Source organism: Carex rostrata, unplaced genomic scaffold (genome assembly GCF_964058835.1).
Source record: "Carex rostrata unplaced genomic scaffold, lpCarRost1.2 SCAFFOLD_65, whole genome shotgun sequence".
Taxonomy (NCBI): domain Eukaryota; kingdom Viridiplantae; phylum Streptophyta; class Magnoliopsida; order Poales; family Cyperaceae; genus Carex; species Carex rostrata.
In genome coordinates this window covers 47,501-52,500 of record NW_027601191.1, presented here as the reverse complement: position 1 = coordinate 52,500, position 5,000 = coordinate 47,501, and positions in this window count along the sequence as shown.

Sequence of the window (5,000 nt, the reverse complement as noted above, 5' to 3'; positions counted from 1 at the left end):
TGCGGGCACGCGTTGGGGAAAACTAAGCGGATGCGGCCAAGTGTCGGTGGAAATTGGCCCGAAAACAGCCCAGCGGCAAGCGGAAGCGGCTAACGTTGGGCAAAAGTGACCCGAAAACAGTTCAGCGGGGGAAAACTAAGCGGATGCGGCCACGCGTTGGGGAAAACTAAGCGGATACGGCCAAGAGTCGGTGGAAATTGGCCCGAAAACAGTCCAGCGGCAAGCGGAAGCGGCTAACGTTGGGCAAAAGTGACCCGAAAACAGTTCAGCGGGGCAAAACTAGGCGGATGCGGCCACGCGTTGGGGAAAACTAAGCGGATACGGCCAAGTGTGGGGGAAAAATGGCCCGAAAACAGCCCAGCGGCAAGCGGAAGCGGCTAACGTTGGGGAAAAGTGACCCGAAAACAGTTAAGCGGGGGAAAACTAAGCGGATGCGGCCACGCGTTGGGGAAAACTAAGCGGATGCGGCCAAGTGTCGGTGGAAATTGGCCCGAAAACAGCCCAGCGGCAAGCGGAAGCGGCTAACGTTGGGCAAAAGTGCCCCGAAAACAGTTCAGCGGGGGAAAACTAAGCGGATGCGGCCACGCGTTGGGGAAAACTAAGCGGATACGGCCAAGAGTCGGTGGAAATTGGCCCGAAAACAGTCCAGCGGCAAGCGGAAGCGGCTAACGTTGGGCAAAAGTGACCCGAAAACAGTTCAGCGGGGGAAAACTAAGCGGATGCGGGCACGCGTTGGGGAAAACTAAGCGGATGCGGCCAAGTGTCGGTGGAAATTGGCCCGAAAACAGCCCAGCGGCAAGCGGAAGCGGCTAACGTTGGGCAAAAGTGACCCGAAAACAGTTCAGCGGGGGAAAACTAAGCGGATGCGGCCACGCGTTGGGGAAAACTAAGCGGATACGGCCAAGAGTCGGTGGAAATTGGCCCGAAAACAGTCCAGCGGCAAGCGGAAGCGGCTAACGTTGGGCAAAAGTGACCCGAAAACAGTTCAGCGGGGCAAATTTTTGAAATTTTTTTTGAAATTTTTTTGAATTTTTGAAATTTTTGAAGTTTTTTTGGGTTTTTGGACTTTTTTTGAATTTTTGAAATTTTTGAATTTTTTTGAATTTTTTTGAATTTTTTGAATTTTTTTTGAATTTTTGAAATTTTTTTTTTTTTTTTGAATTTATTTGATTTTATAAATTTTTTGTGATTTTTTGAGATTTTTTTGAATATTTTACATGGGTGATTTTGACTTGGGGGATTTTCAGGGGGTGGTAACCCTGGGCGTGGCTAGAGCCTCAAAATGCATATTCCCCTATAGGGGGGCAAGGTTTTCAAAAATGGGTGCCCCCTCATGTACACGCGCGTGGGTGTACATGGCCCCGTCGGTGCCAGCGTGGGTGGAAAATGGCCCGAAAACAGCCCAGCGGCAAGCGGAAGCGGCTAACGTTGGGCAAAACTGACCCGAAAGCAGTATAGCTTGGAAAATTAAGCGGATGCAGCCAATTGTTGGCGAAAACTAAGCGGATACGGCCAAGTGTCGGTGAAAAATGGCCCGAAAACAGTCCAGCGGCAAGCGGAAACGGCTAACGTTGGGCAAAAGTGACCCGAAAACAGTTCAGCTGGGGGAAATTAAGCGGAAGCAGCCAAGCGTTGGGGAAAACCAAGCGGATACGGCCAAGAGTCGGTGGAAAATGGCCCGAAAACAGTCCAGCGGCAAGCGGAAACGGCTAACGTTGGGACAAAGTGACCCGAAAACAGTTCAGCTGGGGAAAATTAAGCGGATGCAGCCAAGCGTTGGGGAAAACTAAGCGGATCCGGCCCAGAGTCGGTGGAAATTGGCCCGAAAACAGTCCAGTGGCAAGCGGAAGCGGCTAACGTTGGGCAAAAGTGACCCGAAAACAGTTCAGCGGGGGAAAACTAAGCGGATGCGGCCACGCGTTGGGGAAAACCAAGCGGATACGGCCAAGTGTTGGGGAAAAATGGCCCGAAAACAGCCCAGCGGCAAGCGGAAGCGGCTAACGTTGGGGAAAAGTGACCCGAAAACAGTTAAGCGGGGGAAAACTAAGCGGATGCGGCCACGCGTTGGGGAAAACTAAGCGGATGCGGCCAAGTGTCGGTGGAAATTGGCCCGAAAACAGCCCTGCGGCAAGCGGAAGCGGCTAACGTTGGGCAAAACTGACCCGAAAACAGTTCAGCGGGGGAAAACTAAGCGGATGCGGCCACGCGTTGGGGAAAACTAAGCGGATACGGCCAAGAGTCGGTGGAAATTGGCCCGAAAATAGTCCAGCGGCAAGCGGAAGCGGCTAACGTTGGGCAAAACTGACCCGAAAACAGTTCAGCGGGGGAAAACTAAGCGGATGCGGCCACGCGTTGGGGAAAACTAAGCGGATACGGCCAAGAGTCGGTGGAAATTGGCCCGAAAACAGTCCAGCGGCAAGCGGAAGCGGCTAACGTTGGGCAAAAGTGACCCGAAAACAGTTCAGCGGGGGAAAACTAAGCGGATGCGGCCACGCGTTGGGGAAAACTAAGCGGATACGGCCAAGAGTCGGTGGAAATTGGCCCGAAAACAGTCCAGCGGCAAGCGGTAGCGGCTAACGTTGGGCAAAACTGACCCGAAAACAGTTCAGCGGGGGAAAACTAAGCGGATGCGGCCAAGCGTTGGGGAAAACTAAGCGGATACGGCCAAGCGTCGGTGAAAAAGGCCCGAAAACAGTCCAGCGGCACGCCGAAGCGGCTAACGTTGGGCAAAAATGGCCAAAAGCGGTGGAGCAGGGCGGTCTGAATCTATGCATCCACATAAAATGGGGGGTAAACCTGGGGGATTTCCAGGGGGTGGTAACCCTGGGCGTGGCTAGAGCCTCAAAATGCATATTCCCCTATAGGGGGGCAAGGTTTTCAAAAATGGGTGCCCCCTCATGTACACGCGCGTGGGTGTACATGGCCCCGTCGGTGCCAGCGTGGGTGGAAAATGGCCCGAAAACAGCCCAGCGGCAAGCGGAAGCGGCTAACGTTGGGCAAAACTGACCCGAAAGCAGTATAGCTTGGAAAATTAAGCGGATGCAGCCAATTGTTGGCGAAAACTAAGCGGATACGGCCAAGTGTCGGTGAAAAATGGCCCGAAAACAGTCCAGCGGCAAGCGGAAGCGGCTAACGTTGGGCAAAAGTGACCCGAAAACAGTTCAGCGGGGGAAAACTAAGCGGATGCGGCCACGCGTTGGGGAAAACTAAGCGGATACGGCCAAGTGTGGGGGAAAAATGGCCCGAAAACAGCCCAGCGGCAAGCGGAAGCGGCTAACGTTGGGCAAAAGTGACCCGAAAACAGTTCAGCGGGGGAAAACTAAGCGGATGCGGGCACGCGTTGGGGAAAACTAAGCGGATGCGGCCAAGTGTCGGTGGAAATTGGCCCGAAAACAGCCCAGCGGCAAGCGGAAGCGGCTAACGTTGGGCAAAAGTGACCCGAAAACAGTTCAGCGGGGGAAAACTAAGCGGATGCGGCCAAGCGTTGGGGAAAACTAAGCGGATACGGCCAAGCGTCGGTGAAAAAGGCCCGAAAACAGTCCAGCGGCACGCCGAAGCGGCTAACGTTGGGCAAAAATGGCCAAAAGCGGTGGAGCAGGGCGGTCTGAATCTATGCATCCACATAAAATGGGGGGTAAACCTGGGGGATTTCCAGGGGGTGGTAACCCTGGGCGTGGCTGGAGACCCAAAATGCATATTCCCCTATAGGGGGGAAGGATTTTTGGAACAGGCAGCCCCTCATGTACATGCCAAGCGGGGTGTACATGGCCCCTGTGGGTGCCTCCGTCGGTGTAAAATGGCCCGAAAAACAAGATTATGTTACCCGAAGACACGATTATGTTACCGAAAAAACACGGTTGAGCGGGGGCAGTAAGCACGGTTGAGCGGGGGCAAAAAACACGGTTGAGCGGGGCAAAAAACACGGTGCAGCGGGGACAAAAGACACGATTTTGTTACCGAAAAACACGGCCCGTCGGGGGCAAGGAACACGAATATGTTACCGAAAAACACGGACCACGCGGGTTGAAATCCCCAGCCGTAGAGCCGGCGAAACACGGTGGGGCAGGGCGTCTAAGCGTGGAGGCGCCCGTAAGACCGATGCGGGTTGAAATCCCCAGCCGTAAAGCCGGCGAAAAGCGGTCGGGCAGGGTGACTCCGCGTGGAGTTTCGCCCGTAAGGCCGATGCGGGTAGCCGCGCGGGTTGAAATCCCCAGCCGTAAAGCCGGTGAAACACGGTTCATTGGGGCGCCTAAGCGTGGAGGCGCCCCGCAGAGACCGAGCGGGTTGAAATCCCCAGCCGTAAAGCCGGCGAAACACGGTTCATTGGGGCGCCTAAGCGTGGAGGCGCCCCGCAGAGACCGAGCGGGTTGAAATCCCCAGCCGTAAAGCCGGCGAAACACGGTTCATTGGGGCGCCTAAGCGTGGAGGCGCCCGCAGAGACCGAGCGGGTTGAAATCCCCAGCCGTAAAGCCGGCGAAACAAGTTCGGGCAGGGCGACTCCGCGTGGAGTTTTGCCCGTAAGACCGATGCGGGTAGCCGCGCGGGTTGAAATCCCCAGCCGTAAAGCCGGCGAAACACGGTTCATTGGGGCGCCTAAGCGTGGAGGCGCCCCGCAGAGACCGAGCGGGTTGAAATCCCCAGCCGTAAAGCCGGCGAAACAAGTTCGGGCAGGGCGACTCCGCGTGGAGTTTCGCCCGTAAGACCGATGTGGGTAGCCGCGCGGGTTGAAATCCCCAGCCGTAAAGCCGGCGAAACACGGTTCATTGGGGCGCCTAAGCGTGGAGGCGCCCCGCAGAGACTGAGCGGGTTGAAATCCCCAGCCGTAAAGCCGGCGAAACACGTTCGGGCAGGGTGTCTAAGCGTGGAGGCGCCCGTAAGACCGATGCGGGTAGCCGTGCGGGTTGAAATCCCCAGCCGTAAAGCCGGCGAAACACGGTTGAGCAGGGCGCCTAAGCGTGGAGGCGCCCTGCAGTGACCGAGCGGGTTGAAATCCCCAGCCG